Source organism: Equus quagga, chromosome 17 (genome assembly GCF_021613505.1).
Source record: "Equus quagga isolate Etosha38 chromosome 17, UCLA_HA_Equagga_1.0, whole genome shotgun sequence".
In the NCBI taxonomy this organism is placed as follows: Eukaryota; Metazoa; Chordata; class Mammalia; order Perissodactyla; family Equidae; genus Equus; species Equus quagga.
Genome location: NC_060283.1, coordinates 22,871,111 through 22,886,823, shown reverse-complemented (window position 1 = coordinate 22,886,823; position 15,713 = coordinate 22,871,111).

Below are 15,713 nucleotides of genomic sequence, written 5' to 3'. Positions count from 1 at the left end.
GAACAAAATAGCTAGGAATCAATTTAACCAAAGAGATGAAAGATCTGTACACTGAAAACTATAAAACATTACTGAAAGAAAGTGAGGAAGACGGAAAGATATGGAAAGGTATTCCTTGCTCATGGATTGGAAGAATTAATGTTGTTAACATGTCCATATCACCTATAGCTATCTACAGATTCAATGCAATCCATATCAAAATCTCAACAGCATTTTTCACAGAAATAGAACAAAAAATTCCTAAAATTTATATGGAACCACAAAGACCCTGAAGAGCCAAAGAAATCCTGAGGAAAAAAATGAAGCCAGGGGTATTCCCTGGAAATATTCCCTGGAGGTATTCCCAGGAAATCCCTGATTTCAAGCTATACTACAATGCTGTACTAACCAAGACAATATGGTATTGACAGAAAAACAGACATGTAGATCAATGGAACAGAATTGAGAGCCCAGAAATACACCCACACATATATGGGCAACTAATTTATGACAAAAGATCCAATAACATCCAATGGAGAAAGGAAAGTCTCTTCAATAAATGATGTCAGGAAAACTGGACAGACATTGCAAAAGAATGAAAGTAGACCATTATCTTATACCTTACAAGAAAATTAACTCAAAATATATTGAAGACTAAAATGTAAGACCTGGAACCATAAAACTCCTAGAAGAAAACATAGGCAATACACTCATTGACATTAGTCTTAGCAATATCTTCTTGGATATGTCCCGTTAGGACAGGGAAATAAAAGCAAAAATAAACAAATGGGACTACATCAAACTAAAAATCTTCTGCACAGCAAAGAAAACCATTAATACAATGAAAAGACAACTTACTGAATGGAAAAAATATTTGCATGTCATGTCTGATAAGGGGTTAATATCCAAAATATATAAAGAACTCATACAACAGAACAACAAAAAGCAAAGTGATCAAAAAATGGGCAGAGGATCTAAATAGACATTTTTCCAAAGAAGACATACAGATGACCAACAGGCACATGAAAAGATGTTCAACATCACTAATTATTATGGAAATGCAAATCAAAACTGCTATGAGATATCACCTATACACATTAGAATGGCTATTATCAAAAAGATAAGAAATAAGTGTTAGGATATGGAGAAAAAAGAATCCTCATACACTGTTGGTAGGAATGTAAACTGGTGTGGCCATTATGGAAAACAGCGTGGAAATTCCTCAAAAAATTAACAGTACAGCTACCATAGGATCCAGCTATTCCACTTCTGAGTATTTATTCAAAGAAGATGAAAACACTAATTCAAAATGATGTATGAACGTCTATGTTCATTGCAGCATTATTTCCAATCGACAAGGTATGGAAACAACCCAAATGCTCATTGATGGATGAATGGATAAAGAAGATGTAGTGTATATATATATATATATATATATATATATATATACACACACACACGGTATATATGCCATATATATCACGTATACATATATATGTATATAAAGGAATACTATTCAGCCATAAAAAAGATTAAATTTGGTATTTATGACAACATGGATGTACATTAACAGTATTACACTAAGTGAAATATGTCAGATGGTGAAAGACAAATACCAAATGACTTCACTCGTATGCTGAATATAAAAAAGCAAAATAGAACAAAATAAATGAACAAACCAAACAAAAGAAAAACAAATTCACAGAAGCAAACAGTATTTTGGTGGTTACCAGGGGGTAAGAGGGCTAGGGGGAGGGAAAGCGGCTAAAGGATGCCAATTATATGCAAACTGCATTTTGGTGGTGAGCATGCTGTGGTACATGCAGATGTTGACTTAGGATGTTGTACACCTGAAATCTATATAATGTCATAAACCAACGTTACCTCAATAAAGAAAAGAAAACGTGAAAAATTGCTCAACTTCACCAATCTGGGAATGGCAAACATGAGACAAATAAAAATGAAATACACAAATATGACACATCACTTCACATCCATCAGATTAGCAAGAATAAAGTTTGACAGTAGGAAGTTGACAAAGATGTGGGAAAATGGAATCACAAAGTGAAGTTAACACTTTGGGGAGCAATTTGAAAATACTCAGTAAAATTATCAATGTGCAACCCTATGACTAACAATTATATTTCTGGGATTATATTCTATAGAAATTCTCTAAAATGTACAATAGGAGACTTATTCAAAGATATTTGTGGCAACATTGTTCATAATAAAAGAACACTAAAAATGGCTGAAATCTAATACTGGAAGAATGGAAAAATTACATATGATACCTTTGTACAATTCAATACTTTGACATTAATTAAAAGGAATGAATTAGACTTCTTTATAGCATAGGTCATCTCAAAAACATAAGTTTCAAGAGAAACAGGCAATTTGAAGAATGATGCATAGAATAAATACATATGCAAATTTAAAACCATAGATAATACTATAAACGGATCTGTATAAATGGGTATTGTCTATTTACCTAGCTACACCATTATAATCTTTATGCACTCATGAATTTATCCATATTTCTATTAAACTATTGATATATCCATTTTTATAATTTTTTTTTGAGGAAGATTAGCCCTGAGCTAACATCTGCTGCCAATCCTCCTCTTTTATGCTAAGAAGACTGGCCCTGAGCTAACACCGGTGTCCATCTTCCTCTACTTTATATGTGGGCACATCCACAGCATGGCTTGACAAGCAGTGCATAGGTCCACACCCAGGATCCAACCTGTAAACCCTGGCGCTGCAAAGCAGAATGTGCGAACTTAACCACTGAGCTACCGTGCTGGCCCCGATCTATACTTTTAAATGAACTAAAATAATACACATCTAATTTATAAGCATAGTTTCCTGGGGATGGGAAAGAAGTTTGCTGGGATAGAACTGTAGATAAAGCAAAGTACATTTTAACTTCATCCATAATGTGCATCTTTTTATAATTAAAAAAAAGAAAATTTTACAAAATATAACTATTGTCTGTTTTAGGTGATATACACAGTTATAGGTTATACCGTTCTTCTTACTTTCTATTTTAATCTTCTTTCTTATTTGTCCAAAAATAATGCTTTAGATGAAAAAATCAAATATACGTAATGCTGGGGTTTTAGGCTGTGAAATCAGAATATATTTTTATTGACTAGAGAAGGCAAATATGGTCATTTGTGTGCAGTATCTGTAATGTGCAGTGAAACAATTCATAAGGGAATGGAATTTGGCATTTGTCCAGAGGACTCAGAGCTACACAAATCTTGCCCTGTTAATTATGTCTGCAGTGAGAGATGAGGCTCTGAGAAATGAAGTAATTATAGAGAACTCGAGAAACCATCCAGAAAGATCTGTTATTTGAGTGATAAAGAAACTGAAGTGCATGTAAGGGAAGCAACTTGGCAAAACTTACATATTCTCATCATTGGCAGCCAGTTCTCTGGGCTTCTAGTTGAGCACACCACACAGAATTACAGGTGCCCCTTCTGGGAACCCGAATTACTTTTTCCTGTTCCAGTGACTTTTGCTTCTGGGTAAAAACCATGAAGTCAGAAGCAATATGAATTAGCCATTCCTGTAGTCTGCCCTGAGCCAAATAACAGGGGTAGGATGTTCTGCAGGAATCTACCTCAAAGTGTGGGTTTCCATCTATCAGCTGCCAGGTCAGCTCATGGGAGCCCCCTCCATTATCCCTGCACCCCCACGCCTACACCCCCAAGCTGTGCTTCCTATGGCTTTGACTTCACTCTCATTGATTTCGGGAAAACTAAGCGGTCAAAGTGTCTTCTCGAGAGATGCAATTTTGCAGGTCTTTGGAGACTTGTATGGGGCTTATTAATAAAAGCTAGAATTAATTAAAGGAGAAGGTCAAGGGGGTTTAACCACCTATTGCTTTGGAAAGACAACACGGCACCACATGAGTGACTGCTATTGATCAAGCATTTCAATGGCCTGCTTGGATGGTCAATCAATACTAAAGAGTCAGATTCTTCAAAATATTAAAACGAAGACAAGGATTTTAGCTTGGAGCCTGAATTTCTAATGTTTCAATAAATGTTAGGAGGAAACCTCTTTGTATCCAGGTGAATTGCAGAAAAATAAGTGAAGGTAGAGTGATGGATTATTGAGCTGCTTGAAAAGCAACAATTGCTGCCTGTGGCTTTTGTAATTCGCTCTGGAAACATGTGTCCTGAGGCTCGTGGTAAGAGTAGACCAGATGTAATGGGTATTTTTTCAGCATCAGAATGTAAGGGATATTTTTCTTTTAATTAAAGACAGAAAAGCAGCTCCTTATTGAAGAATCCATTTCAAACATTAAGGAAGATAGTAGCAATTTACTGTTCTCATTTTATAGTTTAAAATAATCAAACAATCCTAAAAACAGTGCTCTGAAGGTCTAAAAGAGAGGCTGTGTCCCCAGGCAAGGTTGACTCATTTAATTCTCACAATAAACCTCTGAGGCAGGTAGTAATAGCATCTTCATCTTATAAATGAGGAAACAATCATAGAAAAGTTATTTTGCCTGATGTCACTCAGCTGTTAATAGCAGAACTATGATTTGAACAGAGGAATTCTGTATTCCCAACCACTAGGCTAGTGGTTTTCAAATTTCAACACACATCAGAATCACCTGAGGGCTTGTTAAAACACAGAATTCTGGACTCCACCCCTAGTGTTTCTGATTAGTAAGTCTTGGGTTGGACCCAAGAATTTGAATTTCTAACAAGGTCCAAATTAATGCCAATACCGCTAGTCTAAGGTTCAGGCTAGCAGAGCCACAGCACCAGGCTATATGATATGTCACTACTTCCCTACCTAAGATTTGTCAACACAAACAATCTGTAATCAATACATAAATCAAAATTTGGGGTAAGTTTAGTATGAACCAAGTCTGAGGACTATAGCCTGGGGGCTTCCTTCCCCAAGGAAAGAAACACTCCCAAGAAGTGAGGTGTACAGAGTGGTTACATGCAGACTTGGAACAAAGAGCATACATCACATATTGACAGGAATATCTATTTTACTACTGTTGTGAGATGCTTAGCTGGCACAGTAGGTCAGTATTTACTCCTTAGTTTCTAGGAAGAGACACTTATCCTTAAGGAAATGCTGATATGGGGGAGAAGCTACATCCCTATCTTTAAGGACGTCATTCTTGTCTTTGGGACATTGTAAATGTTTAAAGCAGATGAACAATGCATGCTCAACAGGCCACAACAGGCCTTTCTGGAAAAGCAAAGTCAGGCCAAATCGGTTTTAAACTAAATGGCTTCCTCATATACTCCAATATGTCCTATTGCCTTTCATTTATTTATCATATTCCAAAACATTCACACTACAAATGGTACATATGTGTGACTCTTACACTGTCAGTTCCTTTCAGGTGTGTGGTTATAATTAATCACCCAAGCATAACACCACAGATATCTAAAACCTTTTGATCAGTAGAATAAGTCAAATAGAAACATAAAAGCACCAATCAACAGTTAAGTGTACCATGTATCTTATTATGTTTGAGATCTAGTCATGACATATCTTATGACCAAGGCATATCATTTGTGAATTGTGAGGAATATAGCTGAGTGTGATAGATACAGAAAACAGATTGATGGTTACCAGAGAGGAAGCAAGTGGGGGAGAACAAAAGGGGTAAAGGAGGACATTTTTATAGTGGCAGATGGCAAATAGACTATTGGTGGAACACCATATTGTCTATACAGAAGCCAAAATTTAATGATGTACACCTGAAATTTATATAATGTTGTAAATCAAAGTTATCTCAATTAAAAAAAGAATATACGAGTGTCATTTTCCATCATTCCATGATAGTCTCCCTATTCTCAATTATTTAGTCCACAACGTATATTTTCATAGCCCTGGGCTGTTTCCTCTGAGTGGAATGCTCCCTCATCCCCTACTGACAAACAGACATCCTACTTACTCTTCAAGGCCCTACTCAACCGCATTGCTAGATGTGAAGTTTCCCATGGTTGACAAAGACCTAAAATAAGATAGCTGTTTTCTAGACTAGTTTGTGGCAAAGACAGGCTAAACTACATACAAGTCAGTAGCTTGAGATCATCAGAATCTCATTCTTCTTGTTCATTCCTCTTGGCTGCAACATCAAGATGTCCTTATCTCTATCATTATCTTTTTCTATCATTGTCTATGTTTACTCACTTCTTTTTGGCCTCAGGCACTGAGTACCTAAAATTCAGGTACCAGAAGAATGCAAAGAATGCACCACTGAGGTGATGACTTTGTTTAGCTTCATTCATTGTGTTAAAAAACAAGATTCAATCTAGTAAATTTGAAGATCTAGTTGACTTTATTAGCAACTCATGAATTGGGCAGCATCCCATCTAGCAATTAGAAGGGCCCTCCAAGGGATTGTATAAAATGGAAGATTTTTGTAAGAAGGAGGGTGGGGCAAGAAGGTATTAGCAAAAGACAAGAAAGCATTGCTTCAGGCCAGAAAGTCTTCTATTAGAGAGAAGAGAACGGCAAAGGTTTTATCATGCGGATTGCTTCTTCTTCCTCTGGGCGATGGAGAGGTCCCACCTGACAGATTACTTCACTGATATTCACCAAAAAATTCCAGACTTGTTGATTAAGATTACATTTCTGGGAAAGGTCAAAATTGTAGTTAGGTTGGGGATTAAATCTAGGTTTGGTATCATGGGCAGTGGCACAAGTGAAACCATTTTGGGCATGCAGTTTTCCTCTTTAACAATCCTGAGATTGCAGGAAAGAGCTAGGCCACATCAGCTCATCAAACAACTCTAAATTTCCATGAACTTCTCTAGAAAGTTCAACTAATAATGGGAGGTCTCAATTACCTTTGAAGTTCAAAGACCTCCAAATGTCTGGCAAAATCAAAAGCATTGAAATGCATAGAATCCCCTAATAGAGCTTGCTGTATCCTTGAATTCTCCATGGCCCCATTTCATGGCCTTACAGAAACACCATCTAGCTTTGGAAGTTGATATTGTAGGGAAGAAAGACAAATCCTCTACCCTCTAGCTGGGCTACCTTCTGGCTGGGCTACAAATCAAATTCACATGAGACAGAATAACAGGAGAAAATCAAACAAAGCTTTATAACATTTATAAATGGGAGAAACTCAGGAAAGCTAAGTAACTCACCAAAATGGCAGAGGCCGTTTCCTTAAATACTGTCTTCAGCTAAAGACAAAGGGGGTGGGAGGAGCCAGTTATAGGAGATTACCAGAAAAGCACAGTAAACAAGAGTAAGATTATTATGCAGAACTTCCTCACTGATAAGAGTTTCTAGAGATAAGGTCATCCCCTCTTCTACCTGGCACAGAGAGGGCCACAGACACCTTTACAAGTGGAGATTTCCCTTACAAATGTAAATGTCTCTTACAAAGGGTAACTTCTACTTTTCAGAGCTTCTCCTCTGTCTGCAGTTTCTTAAAAGAAACCAGCCCCAAATAATCCTCATGCCAAAGAGACACATTTTGGGGTGGCCAATTTTGATTTCCCCACAATAGCAAAAGAATATAAAGATAACTCCTAAATCTTCTGCAAAAAGAATAAAGATTGAGAATGTTGCTGCTTGACTCTGATTCAGACAATAGACAGGGACAAGTGGATCTCTTGAGATCTACCTGCCTCCTTCTTTGTAAGGTGCCTGTGTTGCTTTGGAGTTGATAGAATTTAGGGTTAAAGTCAGAAAGAAATTAGCCACCTCCACATCCTCTGGTTAGAGGTCAGGCTTCCTTATGTTCTATGGATAATTAGGAAGTTAGTAACACACTACTCCAGAATCCTGCGGCAGGACGCTCCATAGAAGGAGGACTTGTCATGATAATCATTAGCCACTGCAAATCCAAAATGTAGGTTTTACAGAAAAGGACACCTGAAGCTTCAAGTGATTGAGAAAGGAAACAAGTGGCAGATCCAGGATTCCAGTTAAACACTTCAGATTCCAGAGGCTATGCATACAGTCTCCATTCAGAAAAATACAACAAATAAAAAACACCATTAAGTTCCAACAGTGAAGATTGTCTTGAAGCACTGCGTTAATCTCAGAGCATTACTTAGACTCTTAAATATGAAGTCTGTACCTAGATGATTTAATGGAAAAAATACATGATCTCCAGAGACTTCTCTTTCAAATCTTTGCTAATTCATCCAAGAAATGCCCATCTCTGAATTCCTCTTTTGTTCTAACTTTACAGACATTTATTGCGTGAGTTCCATATGTCCCGCACTGTGGCAGGTTTAGAACGAGGTGCAGTAGTGAAAATACAGGGGCTATGAAGCCACGTGGCCCTGTTTCAATCCTCCATTTGCCAATTTGAGCAGTCTTGTGCAAATTACTTCCTCTCTCTGAGCATTAGTTCCCCTACTGATGTTGCGAGGTTGAAACAAGATAATGTACATGAAAATGTTTCATAAATTCTAAAAACTACTGTGGATTCCACTTTATAGAGGCAACTGCTCTCCCTATCCTTAACAGAGAGGGAGGACCCTCTTTCACACATTTTGTTGGAGGATGTAAATAGAGTATTAATAGAGGAGGAGATGAGCAACTTCTTTAGGCCAGCTCCCTAGAGGCAGCAATTACCAAGAACAATTAAGCAGAGCTTTTTACCCCTTACAGCCTGGGAGCTCTGACTCACAGCTGCTGGCTTTCTCTGACATGGATTCTGCCGACAGGTTTTGAAGAGAGGAGGATTACCTGGCAGTCTCTGCCAGGAACTGGGATATCAGAAGCTGCAGCTTTTGCAACAGTGCTATGAAAACCCTGAGCCACAGCTCTCTCTGGCTTATGCTGAACTCAGGCAGTCGGCTTTGTTTGCTTCTCATGAAATCACGAGGTGCTGTATGTTGTGGGCCTCATTCTCACCCTTACTGAACTTGGAAACTTTAATGCCCCAGTAGACAGCCAATGGAGCTCAGTTCCTACATACAGCTCCCAGGAACTGAGTACCTACTATGTGCCGGGAATAACATACCACACTTGAATTCCAGAATTTTCTATTCTCTTAAAGTTGTAGCGCAAAGTTGACTTATTATTTAGGGCTCAGAATTTGCCACCCCAAAGGGTTTCTCTTTGGCTTAATTATTTTTAAGAGAAAAGACTCAAAAACATCTTTGATCTTCCCCCTAAGTGACTAAAAGAATTTAAGATAGAGTCCTATTTCAGGAAGGAGCTCTCACCATAGATAACTATAGTCTAATATGAACTAGGTATGGTAGACAGGGAGGAGGCTAGCAAGGCCGAATTGATCAAAGTCCTCTCCATGTCCCATTGTCTCTGCAATGTATGGCAAATATTTGTTTACCAAACATTGCTTTACCATCTCCATGTGAATTACCTTCCTCCCCTTGGAAGTCCCAAACCGCTACCCCCAGCATCCTCCTTTGTTTTTAAAGAATTTATTTTTTCCCTTTTTCTCCCCAAAGCTCTCCAGTACATAGTTGTATATATTCTTCATTGTGGGTCCTTCTAGTTGTGGCATGTGGGACACTGCCTCAGTGTGGCTTGATGAGCAGTGCCATGTCTGTGCCCAGGATTCAAACCAACGAAACACTGGGCCGCCTGCAGCAGAGCACGTGAACTTAACCACTCAGCCATGGGGCCAGCCCCTATCCTCCTTTGTTTTTAGCTGGAGATATTTAAGGTGGTGGCTTTGGCCGTTTTAACGAGTAATTCACTTTTCCTCCATCTCTCCCGTGTATACATTATTAAATTTGTTTCTGGAGCCAGCCCAGTAGCATAGTACTTAAGTTCACCTGCTCTGCTTCAATGTCCCGGAGTTCTCAGGTTCAGATCCCAGGCACGGACCCAGCACCGCTCATCAAGCCACACTGTGGTGGCATCCTACATAAAATAGAGGAAGACTGGCGTAGATGTTAGCTTAGTGGCAATCTTCCTCCAGCAAAAAGAAGAAAATTGGCAACAGATGTTAGCTCAGGGCCAATTTTCCTCACATACGTACACACAAATGGTTTGATTTTCTCCTGTTATTCTGTTTCGTGTCAATTTAATTCTTAGACCAGCTAGAAGAACCTAGAAGGTACAAGAATATTTCATCCTCCCCCAGATTACCCAGAGTGAGATAGTTGGTGAAAACATAGCCCACCACTAAAAGAAACAAAGGGGTCTAGATACTCTTTTTCTCCATCCCTTATAGGTACAGTGCAGGCACAGGAGCTAGGCTTGGCCAATTGCATATTTCTTCCTGTCACTTTCAAGTAGAGCCAGTAATACAATAAAACACGTTCAGTACTAACAGCCAAGATGCTTCCAGCATCTGTGGTGCATGTGGCATCTGGACTAGTGGTGTATTCTGGTGTTAACCATGCTGGTCCCATGTGGGTGTGACCATAGTTGTAGTGCTAACTCCTTTAGCTTCTACATTCTGCCCGTTCTTGACTCTCTGACAACTGCGGAGCTATCCTTCATTCCTGATCTTTCCTTATTTTATGAATTATCTATTATGCTTTCAATAGATTACCTATCTGCCCACATTAAGCAGATTTGTTCTCTGTCATTTGCAGCCAAGATTGATATAAATACAATAATATTGATATTAGTAATCCCAAATTACAAACAAAAAAGAAAAAACATGATATGGAGAGAAATTAACAAATATTCCATGGATGTAACCCTGACAAATGAAATATACAGGCGTTTTCTCTTCTTCCTTCTAATGAGAGTCTATATTTTCAACAAAGTAGCTCATAGGTCCATAGAACTTATAGAGCATAAAGGACCTTAAAGATCATCTTGTCCAAACAGCTCATTTTAAGGGAAGGGTGTTCCAACCTACAGAGGGTAGCGATAGCAAGTCTAGTAAAAACTACAAAGTTCTTTTTCCCTAACTATGTGTTCTTTCAAATGCAAAACTGATTTCTTGAATCTGAGAGTGAGGAAACAAATCTTAGACTGGAGGGTTGATACAGAATGATGCATTTTTTTCTGACTGTATGTCCCTCTCCAGAAGTAATGGGAGATGGACATTGAGATTGTAAGTAGAGACAATCTGGAAAGTTGCGACATTAGCATGTAGATAGTAGTGATTCATGAGGGAACAGGAGATGATCCCTTAATATTATTTCGCTTTGCAATTATATGGTGACTTACAGCATATTAATAGTAGCACTGGGAGGAACAAATAATCAATCTACTTAACAGCCTTCATTTCCCTTTTCTGTCTCTCCAGTACTGGCTTGTGGGACTCTCTTCTGTTCCACCATCATGCCATGCACCTAAGAGAACTGATTACAAGGCATTGTACTCTTCCAATTAATTTTCAGCCCGCAGGGTCAACTGTGAGCTCCTTATGGGACTCCTTAGCTCTGCTCCCTTTGTTCCAGACCCCGCTGATGATCTCGAAACTAATATGTTACAGCCACATGATAGGCATGTGCTAACTATTTGTTACATGAGGGAATAAGAGGCTGAATAAATGTTAGGGGACAGATGAGACTGAAGGATCACATGTAGGAAGTGTACTTTCACTCAGCATAAATCAGATGTGAAATAAATATAAAAACCTTTCTGTTCTCTTGCTGGTTTCTTCTATCTCCTCTGATCATGTCCAGAACTGGCAATCATCAACTTAAGGATAATTCTATCTCTCTGGTTTTAAACAAAGGAGATGCTTTGTTCACATGCTGTGGGTTTTTTGTTTGTTTGTTTTCTTCCTTTTCTTTTCTCCAAGTAGCAGGTCTATACAAGTAGAAAACCCAGGGGTTCTTGATTGAGCACCTTCATCTAGTCTCTCCATGTATCTTGGGGTTCTCCCTGCACCACAAATGGGTTCTGAGACAGAGATTGTACAAGGAAGAGTCATTCCAACAAGCTGCAAGTTTCTTCTGACCTTCCCTTTGGAAGTTACATGGTATCATTTTCCCCACATTCTTTTGCTTACAAGGAGAGGGAATTAGACATCACCTCTTTATGGAGTCACATGTGGTGTAAGGCTTAAAATTAAGGACCAATACAATTTGCTGCCTTGACATCTGGTGAAGCCAGGAAGGTCTTGAGTGGCCTAACTGCAAGTTTTCCTCTCTACTCTGCTCTCACAATGAAGGTCCCCTAACAAAACAACCCTCTTTATCAAGGGCACAGGCACAGGCACACTTTCTACTTATTTCTGAGTAGTATGTTTCAATTCCCTGATAGCTCACAGAATTTTTCAAACAAGTCAGTCACATATTCCAGCAGGAATGTCACCTTCTTGGTACTACAAAGCTCGCCTCTTATAACTTCTGGTTTTCTACTCTGTTCTCAAACACAACCCCCGTGTGGCAGTACATGGTATGTGGAGCCCTATTTCCCCAGGCTATAAGTGTTCATGACTAATAAACTATTATTGATCTCATCTGTCCAGTGCTGGATGTTTTGTGTTCAGCCATCTCCAGAATCACAGGATGGGAAACCCTCCCTAACCAATGGGGTGAATAGGAGGCAATTAAGATAGCTTGGCAAAGTCATACTGCAGAAGAGCATGACGGGGGTAGGATAAAATATGTTCTTGTTGTTATCTTTGGAAAGTGGAATCCCCACTGGCATCTTATCTTTCCTCCTTCCGCTGTGGGATAGGAGAGCTCTCAAATATGCCCCAGTGATTTTAGAGGCAACCAAGAAAATTGTGTGATTCTGGATTAATTCTTATCACTATCTTTATCACTAAACTGTTTGAGATGGATAATCTTTATCCCAAAGCATCATTCTGGCCTTGTAGAATCCATCTTGAAAGATGTGGAAGAGTGAGGGAGATTGATTTATTTTTGGTCTAGGCATGCTACTCTGCCCATGAGGTATCCTGAAATGGGTAAAGTCTGAAACTACACCCAGATAATTCAGAGGTTAATGTATTATGGGTGCTGTCCCTACATAAGCCAAAGGTTGGTTTTTAGTGGTGAGTTTTCACTTAGGTCTAATCTGTATTAATTATAGATTTTGGAGTTTCTTCTGAAGCATCTAAAGTGCTTCAGGTGTGTTTTGGGTGTTAGTAAGTGTTCTGAGTCATTAAAAGCAGGCATTTTTCTGCATATCAGTTTGGATGACAATCATCAAAGACTTAAGGCACACATGGGTGTCATTTCTGCTGAAAGAACCATAGATGTGTTATAGGCAGCTATAGAGCAAAGACAGCAGCATAGTGAAGAGCTAACATGACAACGTGTGGTCACAAATTATAGCCATTGTATTAGTCAGGATAATCTAGAGAAACAGAATCAAGAGGAGTTTTATATATATATATGAATTGACTCAGGCATTTATGGAGACTGAGAAATTCCATGATCTACTGTCTGTAAGCTGGAAAGCTGGAGAACCAGGAAAGCCAGTGCTGTAATTCTGTCTGAGTCTGAAGGCCTAAGAACCAGAAGCTCAAAAGGCAGGAGAAGATGCATGTCTCAGCTCAAGCTATCAGGCAGAAAAGGATGAATTCCTCTTTCCTCCACCTCTGTTATACTCAGACCTTCAATGGATTGGATGATGCCCACCCACATTGGGGAATCCCCAACTCAAATGTTAATCTCATCAACAAACACCCTTACAGACACACTTGGAAATCAAGTGGACACATAAAATTAAGATCGTAGCCATTGATCAGCAAACATGCAACTTTCTGATCATCGTGATAACATCTGGCTGTTTCTCAATCATGACTCTTTCCCTTTTATGCGGTCCCCTCCAACCTCCAGGTCTGCTCTCATTGCCCTAGATATCCAGGATCATGCCTTTTCATATTCCAGTCTCCTGCCCTTTCTCAGCCTGCCTGATCCTCATCCAGTTTCACTTGCGCACAATTTTTTCTTTATTTTCTTTTTTAATCTATTGTTAAGGCATCTACTCTATTTCTTGCTTGCTGTAGTGATTTCATTTCTGTTTTTCAGTAGACTCGTCTTTTCTCAGAAACACCTACCTCATGCAAATCAAATTCTTTGATTCTCAAAGCTATAGTTTCCGATGGAGCCTTTGAGAGCTCACATTAGAAATCAAAAACTGAATATATCTCCCTTTGCATTACTGACACAGTAATCTAATTCTCCTTAGAGTTTTATCATAGCATTTGTACATAAATAAATACTCAATAAATATAAATATTATAAACTATTATTATTATTATTATTGATGAAGGATCTGACAGCTATGTAAGAATAGACACAAAGCATAAACTCAGATTCATTGCTTCTAAGTCCAGCAGTCATTTAAACAGAAAAAGCTTGTTTTAAAAGGATTAATTTGTCAGAGGTCTGCTGCATGGACTAGAGGAAAAAGAGAATGGAGAAAGCATCTTGATATGGTGCCTGACACATAAGAGATGCTCAGTGAATGTGGAATGGATAAATGAATTTATGCTAATGGAACAGAAATACTAAAATGAATGTCCAGTGAGGAATACATGTAGTAATGGGAATAGTATAAATATTTTAAACTTGTATGAGAGGAAAAGAAAGTTTCAGTTGTAGATTATTACAGACATGTACAGTAATACACATGCACAAGAAAGATGGCTTTATTAAAGGCATATCAGCTCCAACTCTCAAAAATATGTAAATAAAAAAATGAAGAAAGGGTGAAAGGAACTGAGGAAGGATAGAAGAAAGAAAAAAAAGATTAGAGGGAGGAAAGAAGCAAAGAAGGAGAAAAGACAAACAGAGAGAAATAGAGAAAGTAATGAGATTGCTTAGGAAAGTCTTACAAAAACAAAATCTCCGTTCTAGACATTAGAACTTTCTAAGTTGCATTAATTATTTATATGAGTGTCTCCTCCTGTCCTCTAGACTACAAGATTCTTGAAGGCAGGCAGTCACTTTGCTAGGTTGATCTTTGTAACTTCCTTAGTGTGTTGCATAGACTATGTACTTAATAAATTGAATGAAAAATTAATAAAGGAATAATTGATTAATAAATGATTGCATGAAAAGAAGCAACAGATTGGAAAATGTAAGGAATCAATTTTCTAAAAAGAGACTTTCCAAGCAGGGGTAGCCACATGAGTAGGGCCAGAAGCTTTTTAGGCATGATCTGAGTGCCTTCTACAAAGTTCTCCAGCTCAAAAAATAACTACTCCATTGCCTATCAAAAAGCCTGAAGTTTTCTATTAGAATTCACTGCTTTGGCCTCAAGGGCTTTTCTGCCTTTAAGGGTTGTCTGTTAAACTACAGATATCTCTGGGATATATAGAATGTGAAGGTATTATCAGCTTAAACCTGTAGGGGAGGAAGACATTTCCTCTTCCCAAATGGGGGTTCGTCTGGCCGGAGAACGAATTAAATTCATGTGAGACAGAATAGCAAGAGAAAATTAAACAAAGCTTTATGACGAACCATGGCCCAGTGCCTTTCTTCCCAAAGGAAGAAAGGGCACCGAAGAAGTGGGGTGCACACAGTGGTTATATACCCCCAAACAGGGTGTTTCACATGTGATTGAAATGTCCCTCCCACAATAGTCACAAGAGTGCCCTGCCTGCACAGTGCTTGATGGACACAGCAGGTAGTGGTCTGCTGTCTCGGTGGGCATAGCAGGAGGCAAGTCTATTGTCTGGAGCTGGGCCGTCACAGGTGAGCGCAGCAATCAGTTCCTCCCCTAAGGAAAGATGCTTAATCCTTAAAGAAATGCCAACGTTGGGAGGGGGAGGGAAGTCAGTTACAGGAGGTTACCAGACTAGCACAATAAAATCAAGATTTAAGTCCTTGCCTTTGGCATTGATTAAGAGTTTCTAGAGAGAAGGTCATCTCCTT